Source organism: Pezoporus flaviventris, unplaced genomic scaffold (assembly GCF_033815535.1).
Source record: "Pezoporus flaviventris isolate CSIRO_AGI_PZ_B2104156 unplaced genomic scaffold, CSIRO_AGI_Pfla_v1 ptg000002l, whole genome shotgun sequence".
Classification (NCBI taxonomy): domain Eukaryota; kingdom Metazoa; phylum Chordata; class Aves; order Psittaciformes; family Psittacidae; genus Pezoporus; species Pezoporus flaviventris.
Genome location: NW_026892550.1, coordinates 39,471,295 through 39,493,320, shown reverse-complemented (window position 1 = coordinate 39,493,320; position 22,026 = coordinate 39,471,295).

Below are 22,026 nucleotides of genomic sequence, written 5' to 3'. Positions count from 1 at the left end.
CCTCTCCCTTACAGTGACACTTATCCACCTTGCTTCCCCAACCTGTAGCCCTCCATCCCAGCACTCCCATTGTGGGATTCATTCCACCAAGCATCTCTAAAAGCAATGATGTAATAGCTCTGGGAACTGACCAATTCTTCCAGCTCATCCTGTTTCTTTCTCACACTGCATGCATTGTTGTATAAGCATTTCAGATGTGCTTCTGAACCTTCCATGCTCCCAGTAATGCCCTTATGTTGAGGGAGCTCAGGTCCACTCCTTCAAAAATAGAGTAAGTTTTGCTAGAATTTAAGCCTCTCACAGCAATCATCTTCAATCTTTCTTGTCTGTAGTTGCCTCAGAACACAAAATGGATCCTTAGGAAAGGCTACGAAATAATCCATGAAAACAGAATTACTCACATCTTTCCCTATGGAAAGAATTTCATCTTCTATATGATTTCTCCAATTGCTCTTAAATTATAAATAGCTTAACTGTTATGTATTTATTTAATAGTGTTTAACTGCCCTCTGCAGCTGAATCAGAGGTAAAACGTGTAGGAAAATTTTATATCATGACTCATGACCTATTTCTGACTTCTCACAAAATCATGTTCACTCTTGCTAGATCTCAAACTGTCAAAAATAACCCAGTGTGAGTTTTATGAGTAGCAAGCTTAGAATATTGAAGCAATGTACATAGAAAATTGAGATCTTTTTGTAAATCTTGCAAGCATTTGTCTTCTACATTTCAGGAATAAACAGGAAACTTTGGGCTCCAAAAAAAAAAGGGCTTGTTTTTCACTATTTACTTTTTGGTCCTGTGAAATCACAGGGTTAAGAAAACATTCAGAGCAACCTTTACAAACAAGTTCACCTGCAAGAGAAAAAGAACAGTAAAACCGAATCTTGCAGACAACTTCCACGAGCAAATTCTTGTCCAAGAATTTAGTGTCTGAACCCATTGCAGTTTGACTTAATTATGCTGTAGATAAAAGATCAAGTGTCTTAAGCAGCTTTTTTTCATCTGTCTCCACATATAACAGTGTATTAGAATTATTGTTCCTACTCACTTGGATTTAGTGCCATTCACAATATCATGTAAATTGTGATCCACTGTTCTATATGCTGAATAAATACCAAATAAATGCCAGTTCCCATGAAGATGACAGTTTACAAGACAAGTAGTAAAAGTTGACATGTGACTAAGTAGAGGTGGGGTTCAATGACTAAACTGTATTAAGACAATTTCAACTGCTTTGATTAGTAGTAATGACTAAGAAATCACATACATTCCTCATGAAAAAAAAGACAAAATTCTGATAATGTAAAATGTAAAACAAATCACTGCCATATTTGCCAGAGATTAGTAAAGGGTGATGAACAACGCATCTGCAAAGCCAGAAAATTCCATTTTCTGCCCACCAAGAAAATGCTTGTAAAATCCTAAGTGAGCTTTTAAGAACAAACAAACAAACAAACAAACAAAACAAATCATCCTGGTTTTGTGCTATATCTTTTAAACGCTAAGCTCTGCTCTGAATCGCAACCTGCACAGCAACCACAGGAGGTGAAATACTGGCACTGGAGGCTCCAGTCAGCAAGGGCAGAGAAGTCAGGTAGCTTGGTAACAGTGTTACAAGTAATGTTTAAAATTCCATCCATTTAATTCCTCAAGGAGAGGACGTTTGGTAAGCGATGTTACTGCTAAAAGTGATAGTACAACACCTACAGTCACTGATCAACTTAGAAATGTAATAAAAAGCTTCAGAACAACTGAAAGTAGAACAGAACTTTAAAAATGATATTTTTTGTTTGTTTTTAAGATTACTTAGATTTGCAGGTTAGCACTGAACACCTGCTACCTAGAAGACCCCAGGAGAGATTAATTTCTCCCCTATTGTACTCCTGAAGTATAGTGTTAGTACAGGGTGGGCTTCAACTCCTTATTTCCTTGAAACACTGGCATCTCGGTAGAATGACAAAAATAAAAACAAACATAAAAATCACACAATAGCTCTCACTCAAAGAAGCTGTGAGAAAACAGCTTGATTTTAAAAGTTAATTTCCAAGCCCATTTGCTTATACTATCCCCCAAAATTTAAAAGAAAGCAGAAGGCTGACTGATAACACTTACAAATTTGAGACAATTTACAAATAGGTTGCTTTATAGCAAATTAGCTATAATACATCACCATTTTTAAATACAGTGAACTGTAGCAATAGTTCTTGTCTTTTATAAGCTCTTGGTTTTTATAAGCTCTTCCAAGTGGTTAGGAAGATGCAGAGAGTCTAGAGACCATACTTACCAAACAATGTTAAAAATAATATTGTGCAATGAATTTTATTGCTGAATTTTGAACGACATTAAAAATACCTTGCAACATGCAATTATACAGTTACATGCATGAAGATGATATGTTCAGAAATCCTTAAATTTAACTTTATGACGACAACTTGCACTTGCTTTCATTACACCTATTTTAACAATATCTTTTTAGTCTACAGATTCCTAGCAACACCATTTTGAATACTTTTGCTGAGAGTGAGAGAAGGGTGCCTGATGGAACTTCACCTGTTTAAAGCATAGCTCCTTTATGCACTTTTCCAGACCAGGTATCCCTGAGAGAGAATGGGAAAAAAACCTAGAGGGGCAGAGGAGAGAGAGGAACCACACCGGTCATTTTTTTTGCACTGATCTCCAACCAGCACAAACCCCTCTCCAATTCATGACTGGAAACCTCTGCTTTTTCTCTGCAGCTACCCTCCCAAGCGTAAAAACAATGGAAGGAATAGCTCTTTCTTGGAAAGGGCTGAGATTCACGACAGAGCTGGAGCCTCTGGTGTCATCATCAGAAAGCCACCAGCCAGAATAATTTAATTCACAGATACTTTGGAATTTGGTAACTGGTACTCTTGCTGGTACCATTTAAAGAAAGCGTCCTTTGTGAATTTAGAGCTTATGACCAAGCAGAGTATGAGTAATGTTATTGCCACTCCTAAAAAAGATCAAATCCCAGTGAATCAACTACATGGGATCCAAAATATCACTGTGACAGACACTCCAGAACTACATCATAATGCTTCTTTTGTAAAAAAGATGGGTTAAGCTCATAGCCCTGTTGAACTGATAGCTCACTGAAAATCAAAGAACAGAGTAGCATGCCTCCAGGGAAATAAATTGTTCAAAGGCTCAGCAGTATCTTTCCAGCAGTATCAGGCTGCTTCTCACATCTTGCCCTGAGTTCTTGCTCTGCCTCTGACCTGCTGTGTGACCCTGAATAATACACCTACTTCTCATCTCTGGGCGGTGAACCTCTCTCTCAGACTGAATCTGTGCTTGCAACACACAGCAAGTCACCTGCTGCTAGGTACCCAAATGCTGCCACTGCATTGCATCTAACAACAACTGCAAGTGTACTGTATCTACCCTATCTTTAGAAAGTTTGAGGGGTTTGGAGTTGTTTTTGCAGCGTTATAAACACTGTCTTCTTTCCGTTTTGGAGTCCAGGTGATATAAAAGAGAAATTGCCTAATAAAATAGAAACCATGAAAAGACTCACAAATCTAACCACCACAGATGAGCCTCTTTGCTGTAAAACAGGATGACAGCACATTTCAAAATGCACATTCCAAAATGAGGTAGTTCATTCTGAATTAGAGAAGAAAAACAGAGAATTAAAAAAAAAATACAAAAAAAAAACCCAAACAAGAAAAACCTACCCCCCAAAAAAAAAAAAAAAAAAAAAATAAAAAAAAAAAACAAACACAAACAAACAAACAAAAAACCCTCAACAAACAACCAAATCCAAACACTGAAGCTTGGCAACAAAAGCTATCTGGAAACACCTCAGTCTCTGAACAGGTAGTAAACTGATCTCTGTAAAACCAGGTAAAGGCCATCAAAAGTTGACAGTTTCAGCTTCCAGCACTGAACAAACAATCCAGGCACTCTTAGAACAAGTTTAATTCATATAAGCGATAGCATCTTAACAAATACACAGGCTATTGACCAAGCACAGAAGGCAGCAGCTTCAGGAGCATGATAAAAGTCATGGCAATAGCACCACATGGAAGCAAGCAGAAATATTTAAAAAGCATTTAGTTAACTAACCCTCCATCACTACAGCTACGTCTTGAGGCCATGCAAGGCTGCAGCATAATTCAGCTCAAACAGGTACTAGACAGACTTGTATTCCTGCATTATCATCCTTGTGAATCCACAATTAGCTCAGGAAGAGAAAAAACACACTATTATTCCACAGATTTTCTTCACAGTCATCTATGAGAAACTAATTTTGTACTGGATACTTCTTTTGCTAGATCTTCTTCATGGCCTACATGGCAGTCATTAATGGACTGTTTCTCATGCCTAAATCTTGTCTTCTCTATGGTAAAGACACTGAGAAAAGAAAACTGAACTACTTATTTTGGAAAATAAGCACAACATGCTACAAGGCAGTTACAGTCCAAAGGAGCAGAAAAGCAACAGTATATTTGGCATAAATTAAATAAATTAAAAAGAATAAGGTTCTGGAATAATTCACATAAGTGGATGTCTGCACCCAGCTCTTCACAAGTACTTCATGTCATTTCATTTCATTTCATTTCCTCCCTCTTGCATTTTCACAGCAGTGAAGCAGTCATCGTGACCCCCATACCTCAATGCTTAAAATTTCTTATTCACGACAGTAAGAGTTACTGCATTCAGTTATCCAGTTTGCCAGCATAAAATAGTTTTCAGGGTTAAAAAAGCAGTATTTCACTCACTTTTAAGTGAGGCTAGTACCTAGCGATAGTATTACAGACTTCTACACTAATACCTAACACTAAACCAAGGAAATCAGGGTTCATATCTTCCTTAAAATTATTCATCAGAATAAATGGAGAGACAGAGGAGATTTTTTTCAGCAACAGGGCACCATCAAATAACTGCTGATCTTTCTGCAACAGTACACCCAAACACACCACAATGACCATCTACTTAGGCTATTGAAGGCAGCACAGTAAAACTGATATGCACAAAGATTCAGTTAAACTTATAGATGAGCTTTCATAGCAAGGTGTTATTAGCATGGCAAACAAGATTAAAAAAAAAAAGACACAGAAACCACGAATTAAGAAGCTGAGAGAACAAAAGCTAACATAATTGAATTGGGACTGCTAAGAGGAGGGAGGGAGAAGTTACTTCAGTAGGATTAAAAACTTTTCTTGGAAAAGTATATTTTTTTCAAACTCTTTGTGGTTTAAACGTCTTATTAGCATAAAATTTGTTTTTTAAACCATTTAATCAGAAATCCACCTGCTCTGAGAAAGTCCCAAGACTTTATCAGTGCAATGAGAGCCATTTTACAGGTATCCTAAACCATAGAAATCTACAATATTTACAGTTAGTCTTTAAAATTATTTCTCCAATAACTTCTCAAGGCATCATTGTCCTCTGGAAAGTAACTGAGATTACTATACATAGGATTATGTTTAGATGTTAGCTGTACAGCTCCATCATATGCTTGCATAGCGTGCAGCTCCTCTTCCACTTATTAGCCAGGAGTGGCTTGTTTAATGTCTGCTAGCTTCTCCTTATTTTATTTTCTTGATTATTCTAGCATCTCTTTGCAGCTGTGCAAGGTGCCAAAATCATTTTACTTCCTTTTTACTGTTCTTCTGTTAACTACAGCACAACAATCTCTGCTTTTCAGATATATCCCTGTCTTCTCACTTAAGGCCTTTATTTCTTTTCTTTCTGCTGTGCGTTGTCCCTTTGATCTTTTGCTCATTTTACATCTACAGATACCTTCTGTGGACAGGAGCACTTTATTGTTGAGGGTTTTTCCTCAACTTTGATTTAGCTTCACCTGACAAAGATTAATCTATGAGTCTTGCTGCTGTAAATGACACCATGCGCAAACTGACTTAGCAAGATATTATTCCTTTACTTTCACTTCATTTACAAAGGTAAATAAATCCAAAATATGCTGATTTTGTCTAACAAACTTTGAGTAAAGTCTTGATACATTTTTCAAAGCATCAGAGTACCGACCATTCTTAACAAACCCCAAACTGGCATGTCTTGCAGTCATGCCAGAGAAGTGTTGACTGCGCTCATAGTTAACTACCATTTGCCTTCCCAAAGAGTAAGTAACAGTAGAAGAAACAAAGAAGCAGCAGAAATGCTTTTTTAGGAAAGGATGCTGACATACAGTGCATACTGCTTCTTAGAGGATTATCATAAGATAGTGAGATATCAAGTCTAAGTCTTCAATATTGCACAAAAACTCAAAATGTATCTAAGATAGCTAGAAAAAGTAGCTTATTTTCATTGTTTTCCACTAGACATCAATATCCACATCTCTGTCTGATGGTTAGGTTCTCCCTCAAAGCTACTTGCTTTTGTATTTAATTGCTGAATACAATATGAACATTACATTTCAATACATATTTTGGAAAATTTATTTTTCTTTAATCCAGTTTGTCTCCTCTTCCTACCATTTGAAGTTATAGTTCCTATTCTTTTCTATATACAGCAGTAAACACTTTCTGTAGTACACCTAGTATATTTTCTTCTATATTACTCCCCATAGTTGAAGCACGGAGCTAATATGCAAACACAGCTCCTTTGCAGTAGAAAGCAAAATTACATATTGAGTCAGGCATATTACTTAATATAATCTTATTTCTAAACAAGATAATAATAAAAATAATAACATAATATTTCTTCCACACTGAGGAATAATAATAATAACAATGCATGAAATCTTATTTCCCAGAAGGGAAATATCTACAATCAGATGTAGTTTCTGTGTTGAGAAATCCACAAAGCTGTCACTCCAGAGAGCCATATATCAAAACAAAAAAATCTGGCCTGTTTCAACTACTTCTTACCTCTGTACCTGACTCTCATGGTTCTTTGTGGCTTCTTTGGCCATTCTTTGGCTAAGTTCACATGCATTAATGCTTTCTTGCTTTACCCCTCACTTCACACTAGGCCAGCACAAACATTCATACACTTATGCATGACTTGAACTGAGGCACTCCAGAAGTTGAGTAAGAGAGCTAGAAGCAGAAAATAGTTAGCTTGATTAAACTGGTATTTAAGAAGACCTAAGAAGCAATGGGCCCAATTTCATCCTAGAAGATTGCTCAAGGTGAGTAGTTTTTCTGCTTAGGTTTTCAGACATTTTGTTTGGGGACTGTTGGGGGTTTTGGGGGTTGTTTTTTGATTTTGGGTTCTTTTGGTACGGTTTTATTTGGTACCATTTGTTTGCTTTTAACTAGTTTTTAACTTGCTTCTATTTAGACCAAAATCTTGTCTGTGCTCATCTGCACATGGATTACCTCTACTTTCACAGAGCCTGCTTCAACTGCTAGCGCTGTAACTCTTTCTCTGGGTCACTTGTTCAGCAACTTCTACCAGATGCCAAGAGACTCCAAAAAGCAGGATATACAAAGTTCAGAAGTACATAGAAATTATTTACTTGTGAATACACATAAGACATGCCCAGGTGTGATGACCAGAATGGGATAATCCTCAACCTTACTAAGTCATCCACTTGTAATTATCTGCTTTTTCTCTTACAGTTTAATACCTTTTCTTATCAGTGTTCTTCCTCTTTAATTATTTCAGGATTAAAATAAACCATATATTAATAATTTTCAGAACAGAACTAAGCATCACATTGCTCTGCAGCACCAAACCAGACCTTCAACCACAAACTGGTGGAGCTCCAGCAGGAGCTTGGGTATCTGCTGTTCAGGTAATCTCACATTTACACATTCTGCATCTTCCACCTAGGAAGAAATGGGCATTTGTTACAAAGCTAACCCAAGTAACTATCATCCACTTCTGAGAATGGTCTTAAACCAAGACAGTAACTCAGCACCACACAGTCACAGGCTCACTCCTCCATCCTGCCTTGTCCCAGGCAGGATAGGTAGGAAAATCAAAAGAATGTAAACCCGCAGGCTGAGGTAAGAACAGTTTAATAACTGACATACAATACTACTACTAACAATGATAATTGAAATAAGGGTCAAGAATATAAAACCAAAGGGGAAAAGAAAAAAAAAAAAATAAACACCAGTGATGCGCAACACAATTGCTGACTACCTTCAGATCAATACCCAACCCGACCCAAGAAACAATCTGGGCCTTCCAGCTAACTCTGCTCAGTTTATATACTGGGCATGATGTGCTGTGGTATGGAATACCCTTTTGGCTTCTTTGGGTCAGGTGTCCTGTCTCTGCTTCCAGCTTCTTGTGCCCCTCCTCACTGGCAGAGCATGAGAGACTGAAAAGTCCTTGATCAGGGCAAGTGCTACTGAGCAACAACAAAAACATTGGGCTTTTTATCAGCATTGTTCTCACCCTAAAGCCAAAATACAACAGTGCACCAGCTACTAGGAAGAAAATTAACTCTATTCCAGCCAAAACCAGGACAGCATACAATTTAACTTAATCTCAACACAAGCAGGGAGTGCATACCACCTCCAAATTAGTCTGGCCTCAGTGACTGTGCTGCTAAAGCCTTTTGCAGTGTGGAAGAACTCTTCTTTCCATGTAACTGCAGGCGAGAAAGAGGATAGCAGCCCCACACAGGGGAAACAGAGTACAAATCCAGCACACACAAAGCACATCAAACTAATAGGCAGAACATTTCAGAAAAATTCCAATGATTCCCTTAACCTTCTTAAGGGAAGATTCCAGTCTTCTTTCCTTAAGAATTTTCCAAATAACCAATATTAAAAATCTTTGCATAAACTTCCAGGGGACCTCCAATGAAGCCACACACCTTTGTCATGCAGCTGCCTTAGTGCCTGCCATCTCCTGCCCTGTCTTTGGCCACACAATAGATTTAGAGGAGCAAATATTGTTTCCAAAGCTTCCAAGCTCCCTTTCAGAATATCGTCCCAGGAATTTTGCCACTGATACTTGTTCAAGGGATGTTTCCGTTTTGTCAGACTGATATTTTCAGATGCACAACAGTAATCTCCAGCTTTAATTTCCACTTTAAGGTTTTATACATATTAAAAAAACCAAATCTAAATAAGATCAACAGATGTTTCCTTTATCCAAAACCAAACTTTGGCATCCTTTCAAATCTTATTGCACACCTTGTTATGTGTGTGTGTACACATATGCATGTGAACATGACTAAGTACTGTCTAACATAAATCTCCTAGTCAGAAGTCAGGCCTTCAAACATTCTTGGGTGACAACCAGGCCACAATTTTCAAATATAAAGGTAAAGTACATCTCAAGTATACGAGAGATGAATGGTGAAATGTTACTAGGAATAAATCATTTGAAGCTGCAAGACTGCACACACTGAATTCTGCTAGCCAAGGTTACTGCATACACTAGGGACTTCATATCCCTCCTTGGAAACCACAAATCACATCGTTGTACAATCTCCTCTGATCTTAGGAGCCATGCATCAGCACCCCATTTCCTTCCATGATCTTCTCTCCCCCACTTTACAATTTGTCTGAGATGGTGATATCCAAGACATTAAACCACTTCTATTTTTGAGGAGATACAGTTATGCAAATATTAAAGGATGCTTTCAAATTCTCATGTGATTACAGACTTACACCTGTGCATAAGTTTTTGAGGATCTGCACTAAAGGCTAAATCTCTACTGATGACTCACTGCGCTGGAAAAACTGTGCTCCTTCATTATAGTCTGTAAAGAGTAATTTCACTCTGCTCTTTCAAAGTACAGCGTTGAAAACAGCTGGATCTACACGAGCACTTCTTGGTGTTCTGATATTCACAAACTGGTAATGTACTGCAAGTTTTCAGCAGTTTCTGTTTATGTACTTGTTCTTACATACTTGTTATGAGTAATCAATAACCTAGATTTTGGGAGCAGGAAAATGAAGGAATAAATTTGGCAAAAGGTAGAGAGGGGCAGCAAGAAATCTCCTGCCCTCTTAAAAACCTACCACCAGAGCTTCAATGTATTTTAACAACCACCCATGATTCAACTAACTGAGAAGACCCATTAATAACATCCTGTTTCACCTCGTTCATACTCCAAAATGAGCACAACATACTTAAATCCTGGCATTTTAAATTACCTATCTCAGACAGTACTAGTATTATATCAGTGCTGGTGGTATGCTCTAATTTGAAGGCAGAAAATAGGATACTAGAAAGGCAGGAATGAAAGGAGATTGGCAAATCCATTTGGACTTCAGACAAAGACAATTAAGGATACAAATTTTTCTAACACTACGTGTCCAAATCTTTATTCAGGGAAATCTGCATTGACATCAATATTGCTAAATATGAACAAGGGTGAAATCTTCTAGGAAGCTTATGACATTTTGCCATCAAGAGGTGATCTTGCTCATCCCTATGGTCCTGGTCTGTACTCTTGACCTGTTTGTTTATCCATATGAGTACTAAGTAGTAAAACTGATTACTGAGCTTACCAATCTAAAAACAAACACCTGCCTAGTAGTGTCTACTTACTGAAAACCCAGCTTAGATATTATTTCAACTTGATAGTATTTTGATTATAGGAAAACAGTGGTCCACACTGAGCTGCCACAACTTTTAAACTGGACTGCAGTTGCAAGTATTTTTTTCAGCACACTGCATTAGTCTGGTGAGCCTATGCAGGTTTTTCCCTTTCCAGTGGGTTATTACTTACAATTGTGTACTGAAAGGCATGTCATCCTAATTATTCTGCCTACTTAAAAGCAAATGGAGATGAGGCAAACATAAATGAGATGGTTTTCTAGCAATACAGAGCTTGTAATATATGAAAAATGGAAGGGCATCTTTTTTAATAAACCATGTGACTGATATTTTATGCACCATTTTTCAGCTCAAGTGTATTCTGAAGCATTTATTCATAATGATCATAAAACGATGGTTCTAACTTTCACCCATGAGAGATGAACTGATCTGTAGCCACTATTTAAAGGCTATAAAAGTATTTGTCCATCATTATGCTCTAACATACCACAGTGCTTTCTGTTTAGAGACATACCAAATTGCTCAGGATTAGAGTCTTAAAACCTAGATCCCATTGTATACTTGGACAATTTGTAAGTATAAACACAGACTTTAAAACCTCAGTGTTGACTGTGACTAACTAGCTCGCTTATGTACTCTATTCAAAGCCCATTTCCATTTTCTTGGCTTCTGTACTCAACATGAAGACATCTGCACACAAAACATTTGAAGTGTAGCACTATTTATTAGCCCATACAAATAAGAATTCAGGAGGTACTACTCAGAGGTAAGTTTTGTTGCTTGTTTTTCGTTATTATATTCAAAACAGTATGAGTATCTGATAACTGATATCCAGATTCCTTAAGCCTTGTTCAGAAAACCTGTATACAAAATTCTGTTAATTCTTTTGATAGGATGCAAATAGAGACCTCTCTTTTGTGTTTGTTCCTCATATACTATTGTTTTAGAAAATTATTTCTGTGCCAGAGGAAACACAGAATCACAGAATGGTTTGGGTTGGAAGGGAACTCAAAGATCACCCAGTTCCAATCCCTGCCATGGGCAAGGGAAGGACTTCTTTAAAAGAAAAAAATAATCAAGTTTGATCCTGTTTCTGCCGCATACAAAGCAAATTCTATTAAATATTAAGAGATGCAAATTTTCATCCTAAGTAATGAACAACATTGAGAAAAACGTTTCTTTGTCTGCGAATAAAAATAGTTCTCTTTCCATGTTGAAATTTTTAAGTGCATCTACTTTCATGTTACAAAATTTATGTTTTACTTGCTGTCTTTTGCTTCTGCCTGATGTTGTAAGTGAGAACAAGAAAATACTTGTCAAGTCATGGTTTTAATCATCAGGATTACTTGATCATCAAGAGGTACTGTAATTACATCTGGAAGTTATTAAATTGCCTCTTGAGTATAAAAAACCTACCCTCTTTTATAATCACAATTTTAATGGAATTTGAAATGTAATAATACATGCCAACAGAATTAAGTATAGGAAACAAGTTATGATAAGGAAATTAAATTAATCACTTTAAAAGCAGAGTACTAAAGTTAAAACTCCAGATTAATATTTTAATCATTGACTGTTTGACAGTGCTAATAATCTGAAAAAAATACACTACTACAATGAAATTGTAGTTTCATCATAAAGACAAATGGATGTTGAAAACTTCTGAAACAATACAGAAGACCGTCCTCTTTCATAGAAACATAGAATGGTTTCGGTTAGAAGGGACCTTTAAGATCACCTAGGTCCGACCCCCCTCCCATGGGAAGGGCCACCTTCCATTAGACCAGGTTGCTCAAAGCCCCATCCAGCATGACCTTGAATGTTTCCACAACTTCTCTGGGCAACACTGTTCCAGTATTTCACTGCACCCCTTATTAAAAAAGAAAAAAAAAAAAAGAAAAGAAAAAAAAGATTTATTTTTGTGTTTAGTCTGAATCTACCTCCTTTTAGTTTAAAATCATTGACCCCTTGTCCTATTGCTACAGGCCCTACTAAAAAGTCTCTCCCCATCTTTCTTATAAGCCCCTTTTAGGTACTGGAAGGCTGAACAACCACAACTCTCTCAGCCTGTCTTCATAAGAACAGTGCTTCAGCCCTCGGATCATCTTCATGGCCCTCCTCTGGACTCATTCCAAAAGGTCCATGTCTTTCAAGACAGTGCGTTAAGCTACATTATCATTCAGATCGCATCAAGATCTTCTGTCTTACTATTAGGTTTGCTCTTCAACTGAGTCAGAAAAATAATCCCACTGGAAAATGACCACTGTTATTCTCAGCAGAAAGAGACAGAAGCATAGTGGAAAGGACATGTCCACCTTTTCAGTGCATTTTTACATCCACTGAACTGGTCATGAAACTACACCCTCAAAACTAAAAGATAATTTAGAGGCAGCCACGTACAGCTGCTACATGACAGCAAAGCCCTGAACTGCTAATGTACCACGTGGAGTGGAATGGTGAACCACCACAGACAGTGACTTGAGAGGAGTGTGTATCCCTCCATTCAGTCATTTGCACAGGGAAAAGAGGGCACAGCCATCCTAGCAACAATGGGTAAAATGAGGAAAACGCCAATAGATTCTCCCCTAAAATAAGTGCTTTCTTTGTCTCAAGGATAACTTCAATTTACATTTTACTTGATACAATGCAATGGAATAAGAGTATTAACTTGCCCAGCTGCTTTGAATAAGGAGTCTTGCAGTAAATGGTTAAGTAGTAACTCAGTAATTTGCAATTTCTGTCTGCTGCGGAAGCTTAGCATGATACAGGATATGTTATATTTAGTTCAGGATACTTAAAAACCACTTACACACATATACTCACATATATAATTACTAATGATAATTTAATTATAGATTATCATACTATATGTATATATGCACACATTTCTTTATATCGATACTAAAACTATTTATTGGAAATAAAACATTAGCTGATACTTAAGACCAATCCTATTAAAAAAAAAACAACACAAACAAAAAAAAACAACAAAAAAAACCCACAAACCCACAAACCCCAAACTTCCTTGAAAAAAAGACTCATTTCCCAAGATTACTTCTGAAAATTAGAGTCTAAACAAGACGTAAAACATGGCTTCAATGATTTTTCTATGTCTCCTTTTTCATTACATTATAAGCTAGTTTAGAGTCAGTCATGATTATTCATTGTTTACTCACTTATGTTCCCTACTCTGAGACTGCAACAGAACATCACAACTTAAATGGATTAGCAATTGACTGCTTGTAGGAACTCAGCCACTTTTGCAGGTTTTGGGCTTTAAAGGAAAAAGTTCGAGACTAAAAACAAAAAAAATGAGTTTGGATAGGCCAGAAATTTGACAGAGAAATACATAATTCTTTCTGGTATGGCTACAAAGTTGGGTAACAGTTTGAAAAAGACATCTGCACATCCACAAGTAAACATCTAATGCTGATGTTTCCAAAACTGCCTTTTCCCAAGGTTTAAAACTCCAATTATTCCACCCCAAAATCCTTAGATGCCTGTTAAAAGAGTTTGCTTAGGCTTTTTCCTCCAAAAAACAGGTTACAGTTATTGTTTTCAAATCCCTCTGTGCCTTATTAGATGCATTTGCAATATTTTTATCTTTAGATTTACTTGGTTTTAATCACAAATGATGAAAAAAATCACCTTTAAAGAGTATCATCATCACTGGACAGTGAAACATTCAAAATTCAGGAATGTCAAGATTAAAAATATTTTTAGATATACACTTTTTCATCTGCAGATAAGAAATAAGATGGGTTTTAAGCAGCTTTTGGATTAAAGACCCAGAGTCCTCCTCATAAGATCTTCAAACGGCAGTACTGTTGAGCAGCAATATAGGATCTACGCAAAGATTGAGTTATCAACAAAACATCCAGTATCAGAATCTTGATAAAAAGGCAAATCAGTTTAGTCTGCAAGTTTCAAAAAGGAATTAATCCCCTGAAAAGTCAAACCAATATTCTGCATGTCAACAAGTCCTATATGTTGAAGTCTTATTTGCCACAGCCTTCAATGCAAATAAAATTATTTTACTCCCAAAAATAAGTAGGAAAACATTGGATTTTCTAGCATTTTAAATTATTTTTAGGTCAATCTTCTTTCTCAAAGCAGTTTTAGATTAATATTTCTACAGATGAAAGGGAAAAAAAAAATCATGGAATTTGGACACATTTCCCATTAACATTTCAAGAAGATATAAATCTAAATCCCTTATACTTTAAAAATGCTGAGCTAATTTGCTTTTCTCAGGCCTGAGATATAGCAGGTGTCAAGAAGGTATCAACAGTATTTCAATTTCTACCTTGTAGTCCGTTGCCTCACCTGTATGAAGACAGGGTAAGAAAGTTCAGGCTGTTCAGCTTGGAAAAGAGAAGGCTGCGTGGAGGCATCATGGGAGCCTTACAATATCTGGAGAGGATCTACAAGAATGCTGGAGAGGGACTCTTCATCAGGGACTGTAGCAATAGGAAAAGGGTTTAAATTAAACAGGGGAAGTTCAGGTTAAATATAAGGAAGAAGATCTTCACTGTGAGGGTGGTGAGGCAATGGAACAGGCTGCCCAGAGAAGTGGTAAATGCTCCATCCCTGACATTTGCCAGGCTCCAACCGGGCATCAAAGCCAGGCTGGACAGAGCCTTGGGCTACGTGGCCTAGGGCAAGGTGTCTCTGCCCACTGCAAGTGGATTGGAACTCTGTGATCTTATGGTCCTTTCCAACCCTAACTATTCTACAATTCTGTGATTCTTCCTATTTGTCTGTAGCTACTGTAAATGGAACAAAAATATTTTTTCTTACTGACACTGTATAGTTTTCATTTACATTTATATTGCTATAAATTAAAAGTAAATATTTTTCAAAATTGTACTTTACTATCCAAATGATGTGCAGAAATAACAACAATGAAAAAGGCTAAGTAAGAGAACTTTACACTTGCTTCTACACTATCCTTATATCTCACAAATACATAAAGATCGATCCTTAAAATTTTCTAACTCATTTAGGGCAAGAGAAATCTAGTATTTAATCCCAAATTCTCTCTCAAATACAAACTGAATTCCCTTCAGGATCCAGTGTTTAATGTTTTCCAGTTGTCCATACTAGTGAGCCTGATTCTGACAGAAATTGCCTTTTCAGTGGAATCTCTGAACTGGTTACAGGGTACGAGAGACATTGACCTAAATTGTGACAAACTAGAACCATCTCTTCTATAAAAGGACATTTTCTCTACCCTTGGTTATAACAAAGTCATCTTCCAATGTGTTATTATATTACACCAAAATGAGTTTGAACTTAATAAGAAATATTTTTCCTTGGAATCCAGACCTTGATAAATGCCATAGCTTTCTGCTGTTTCCCCCCAACTCTGCTTCTCCAGTTGAAAAAACAGTTGATTTGCTTAAGTGATTGAGGGTGACAATATAATGATCTGAATGTCCTTACTGTCACACACAGACATCTCAATTTTGAGGGATGATAATCCCTTTCCTGCTAAGGTCACAAAGTCCTTCTTTTTTTCACTATATTGGAATAGTAAAACAAATAGCAAATAGGATTCTCTACTCACAGACAAAGAGCATCATGTAACCCATGTAACTTACCCAAGGCTGTATTTTCCTCTACAGTACAGTAATTGTTTCTACCTCTAAATCCAGTATCACCACTTCCTTACCTGATGGTGGAGGGATGGAAATCTTTAATGCCTGAGCATTTTCAGGGTCAGAACTTTAGTGAGAGTAAAAATATATACTGTCAATAGGAAGAGAACACAATGGGTATAGACCAGATACACTGCAAGGGAAAACACAGCCATCACCAAAAGCAGAATATCAGTGCAAGTAGTACTGCACCACTTTTTGACAGAGGAAGAGACGAGCACTATGGAGTGCCAGCACAGAGGAGAAAAATGCAACATATCCATGCGCTCTCTAACTTGCAGGATGTGTTGACCAAAACTAAAGATCAAGTACATCGCTATGTGGCAAATTAAAACTGTGGTTACTGAGGTCTGCAAGGTACAATAAATAGATGTACAGCTATCTGTGAAATGAATGCATCATGGTGAAGAGTGCAACCAAGAATCTAAATGCTGGCCAGAACTTCTGAGAAATATGGTCACAAAAATGCCTCATTTTTGAAACTTTAGTAAAGTTTTCTCGGATATAAGTGGGCATACTGTTAAACAAGACAACTTAGGAAATGTGGAATCAAGGGTGTGCAAATTCAATATAAAGGTTAAAGAGGTCTTCATAGTCTAGGTATACTATTCACTTGTAAACTGAATACTGTAGAAAGTCTACTTTTCATCAAACAGGCAAATAAAGGATTCAACTGAAAACTCACAAAATACACTCTTTTCTTTGGTTCTTTTTTGAAGAAAATGCATTTTTCAGACCTCATGCACATGCAAACCTCACAAAGCAGGCTTAAGATCACCTAATATTAAAAATTGAGTAAAGGTTATTAAGTGAATATAGGTAATGACATTTTTTATTCTCTTTAAAGAAAATCTTACCTGTATCACTTCTTCACAAGACAGACCTCCATGACAAATTAGTCTAAGATTCATTCTTGATGACCGTTTCCTACTTTTCACAGTAAGAAAACTGCAGACTGAATTTTTCCTGTTTAGAACATAATGCAAATAATAGTCTTTGAGACTCAATACGAATAAATTTAGATGCTTCACAACCATCAACACTCCCCTATTAGTTTCAGCACTTGGTGAAGCAAGTTATTTTATACATGTATACACACACTACTCAGGTGTCAGAGAAAATCTCATATTCCAAGTTCAAAGGTAGAGCATGTAACAGTTGCTCAGCTCTGCCTATAGGTTACTGGCTTCATGCAAATAAATTGCAGGCATTATACACAATTTCTATCTATTTTAGGCCTCAGAAGTCATACAGAAAATTCTAATATAGTGTTTTTGCAAATCATTACCTAAAAAACTAAGAGCACCAGATTCACATGAAAACCAACAATAATATTCTTCCATAGCTACCACAGGTTTTATCTACAGCAATCGAAGACTACCCCACATTCAATAACGCTGAATAAGTGTGAATAATTCTGAATTCACATTATGAATCGAAGACTACCCCACATTCAATAACACTGAATAATTCAAGTGATTGAGAAAGAAAGAACATTCCTCATACTTTCCAAAATTATGTATTTGCCCTGAAAGGTAAGCTGGTCTGTAAAAGCCTGGTGCTATGTCTATCATAATGCATTTTATTTCCCTTCTCATTCTTGACAATGTTTTCAAGAGCCCTGGGAGAGGTGGTTAGGGACTCTGGAGCTCAGTCAGTCTTTTTGTCAATTCTCCAGGTTAAACGCGAGGACCTTAAAAAGGCTAGGAGGATTAGCCAGGTGGTTAATAAATGGTTAGAACAGCGGTGCCATAGTCAGGGGTTTGGGTGTTTAGAACATGGGACTCAATTTGGTAGGCCAGGTCTACTGGGGGCTGGTGGAGTGGGAGGCTGCTTGCCAGACTGGTCAAGGAAGCTTTAAACTAGCTGTGTTGGTGGAGGGGGGCATCATTCCATCCCAACACACCCAGTCAGGTGCCAGCACCTATAATAAATGGTTGGAGCAATGTAGAGATATTCCAGCTGCTCCAGCCAATGAACGGGCTTCACCCGGAGCTCGGGTCAGACGGCTCTATACAAACGCCCGTAACATGGAGAACAAACAAGAGGAATTAGAGATGTGTGCATGTCTATGGGGGTATGATATAATAGGCATCACAGAAACATGGTCGGATGACTCCTGAGACTGGAGTGTTGGAATGGAAAGTTACAGGCTCTTTAGAAAAGACAGGCCCAGCAGGCGGGGAGAGGGAGTTGCCCTTTATGTTCGGGACAGGCTGGAGAGTATGGAACTCTGTCTGGGGACAGGTGAGGGGTCAACAGCGAGCTTGTGGGTCAGGGTTAAAGGGAAAACAGCGATGGGAGACATTATTGTGGGGATCTGTTACAGACCCCTGATCAAGAGAAACCTGTGGATGAAGCACTCTGTAGACATAGAAACAGCCTCATGCTCGCAGGTCCTTGTCCTCACCGGGAGCTTCAACCATCTTGATTTTATTGGAAGGACGGTACGGCCCGGCACAAGCAATGCAGGAGGCTCCTCAATTGTGTGGAAGACAACTTCCTTCTGCAAGGAATAGAGGAGCCGACAAGAAGTGCCATGCTTGACATCGTGCTCACCAACAGGGAAGGGCTGGTTGGAAACATGATGCTCCAGGGCAGCCTTGGTTGTAGCGATCACGAGACGGTCGAATTTGAGAACCTCAGGACAGTGAGAAGAGCGTGCAGCAAGCTCACTGCCCTGGACTTCAAGAGAGCAGACTTTGGCCTCTTCAGGAACCTGCTTAGTAAGGTTCCGTGGGAAATAGCCCTAGAGGGCAAGGGGCCCAAGACTCTTAGTTGATATTCAAGGAAACCCTGCTACAAGCTCAGGAGTGTTGCATCCGAGCTAGAAGGAAGTGCAGCAGGAGAGCCAGGAGACATCCTTGGATGGATAAGGAGCTGCTCAGGAAAATTCGACAGAAAAAAGGTGGCTTATAAAAGGTGGAAGCAAGGACAGGCAGCCTGGGAAGAATACAGGGATGTTGTCCAGGAAGCTAGGGACCAGGTTAGGAAAGCTAAGGCCAAGTTAAAATTAAAGTTGGCTAGGGATATTAAGGATAACAGGAAGGGAATCTGTAATTGCATTGCAAATAAAAGACAGACTAGGTACAACGTGGCCCTCCTCCGAAGCTATCAGAACTGACTACACAGGATTTGGAGAAGGCTGAGGTTCTGAATGACTTCGCCTCGGTCTTCACTGGCAAAGGCTCTGACCAAACCACCCAAGTCTTGGAAGGCAGATGCAGGGACTGTAAGAATGAAGACCTTGGGCCCACTGTAGGAGACGGTCCAGATCAAGACCATCTTAAGAACCTGAACATACACAAGTCCATGGGACCTGATGAAATCCATCCATGGGTCCTGAAGGAGCTGGTGAATGAAGTTGCTAAGACACTGCCCATCATATCTGAAAAATCATGGCAGTCAGGTGAAGTTCCTGATGACTGGAGAAAGGGAAATATAACCCCCATTTTCAAGAAGGGGAAAATGGATGACCCAGGGAATTACAGACCAGTCAGTCTCACCTCTGTGTCTGGCAAGATCTTGGAGCAGATTCTCCTGGAAGGCATGCTAAGGCACATGAAAATCAACAAGGTGCTTGGTGACAACCAGCATGGCTTCACTAAGGCCAAATCCTGCCTGACCAATTTGGTGGCCTTCTATGATGGGGCTACAGAACTGATGGACAGGGGTAGAGCAGTTGATGTCATCTACCTGGACTTGTGCAAAGCATTCGACACTGTCCCACACGACATCCTTGTCTCTAAATTGGAGAGACATCAATTTGATGGATGGACCACTTGGTGGATAAAGAACTGGCTGGATGGCTGCACACACAAAGAGTTGTGGTCAATGGCTCAATGTCCGGCTGGAGACCAGTAACGAGTGGTGTCCCTCAGGGATCGGTGTTGGGACCGGTCTTGTTCAACATCTTTGTCGCTGACATGGACAGTGGGATTGAGTGCGCCCTCAGCAAGTTTGCTGATGACACCAAGCTGTGTGGTTCAGTTGATACGCTGGAGGGAAGGAATGCCATCCAGAGGGACCTTGACATGCTTGTGAGGTGGGCTGATGCCAACCTCATGAGGTTTAACCATGACAAGTGCAAGATCCTACACCTGGGTCGGAGCAATCCCAGGCACGGCTACAGGTTGGGCAAAGATATTCAGAACAGCCCTGTGGAGAAGAACTTGAGGGTGTTGGTTGATGAGAAAATGAACATGAGCCACCAGTGTGTGCTTGCAGCCCAGAAAGCCAACCGTATCCTGGGCTGCATCAAAAGGAGCATGACCAGCAGGTAGAAGGAGGTGATCCTGCTCCTCTACTCTGCTCTCGTGAGACCTCACTCAGAGTATTGTGTGCAGTTCTGGTGTCCTCAACATCAAAAGGACATGGAACTGTTGGAACAAGTCCAGAGAAGGGCCATGAGGATGATCAGGGGACTGGAGCACCTCCCGTATGAAGATAGGCTGAGAAAGTTGGGGCTGTTCAGCCTGGAGAAGAGAAGGCTGCGTGGAGACCTCATAGCAGCCTTCCAGTATCTGAAGGGGGCCTATAGGGATGGTGGGGAGGGACTCTTCATTAGGGACTGTAGTGATAGGACAAGGGGTAATGGGTTAAAACTTAAACAGGGGAAGTTTAGATTGGATATAAGAAGGAAATTCTTTCCTGTTAGGGTGGTGAGGCACTGGAATGGGTTGCCCAGGGAGGTTGTGAATGCTTCATCCCTGGCTGTGTTCAAGTCCAGGTTGGACAGAGCCTTGGGTGACATGGTTTAGTGTGAGGTGTCCCTGCCCATGGCAGGGGGGTTGGAACTTGATGATCTTAAGGTCCTTTCCAACCCTAACTATTCTATCCTATATTTTCACTTATCACCATAGCAAATTCTATTACTAAGGATTCTGTGCAGATTCAGCAGTCCTTTAAGTCCAGAGTACATGTATCACTCAGTTCACTATAGAAGAATAACTGTATCTTTAACTTGCAAAGAAATAGAAAATTGAACCTTGAAATAGCTAAATATAACCTACAAACCCCCTGCTTATTTCTGGTTTTCCTCTGTGTGGCACTAATTTGCATCCTGGCATGAGTGCCCAGAGTGATTCAAAAGGTCACCACAAAGGCAAAAATCCCTTCTTTAGAGAGCATTTGTTAAAAATAATTCTCAGGGCTTTTTTCTTTTTTTTTTTTTGGGGGGGGGGGGCATTATTCTCAAAATAAAATTTTACAAGACAAAATGTTTTACTCCTCCAGGGAAAATGACAGTAACTGAGAATTTCACTGGCATTAGTCCCCAAACAAATAATAAAGGGACAATTCTTAAATCTTCTTTCACCCAGTGAAACGGAAGCAGTCATTATCTTCCACAGCAAGTCCAACTTTTAGCACAGCATAGATAACTTATATATAAAAATCTGTAGGATAATGAAAAACCACAATAGCACAAAAGAAAAGCTAGGCTTCCTGAACACCAGTAATTCAGGCTAGGATATTCATACTTTTTAGCATCTAGAGACAAAACCTCTCCGGTAGGAAGAGAGAACTCCAGAAGAACAATAGCAATGCCAAGAATAATTAAGGTTGGGATGGCTTTCAGACTGCCTGGTCCACCTCTATTCAAACAAGACTAAATTGGATATTACATCACACAAGCCCTTGTCCAAAGCCAGCTTCTGTGGACTGTATTCTACCATTTCTCCGAGCAACCTGTGGCAGTGTAAGCTCCCCCCCTCTCCCCACAGCACTTGTCAGAATTTTTCTTTAATCGACTTGTTAGCCCTTTTGCTGTTATCTTCAGGAAAAGTTCAGCCTCTTCTCACTGCTGACTCTTGCCCAAACTGGAGCTTAAAGCCAGCAAAAGTACCAATGCTGGTATTTAAATTTGTTTATAAATTTAACAGGAATGTTATCAAGTATGTGA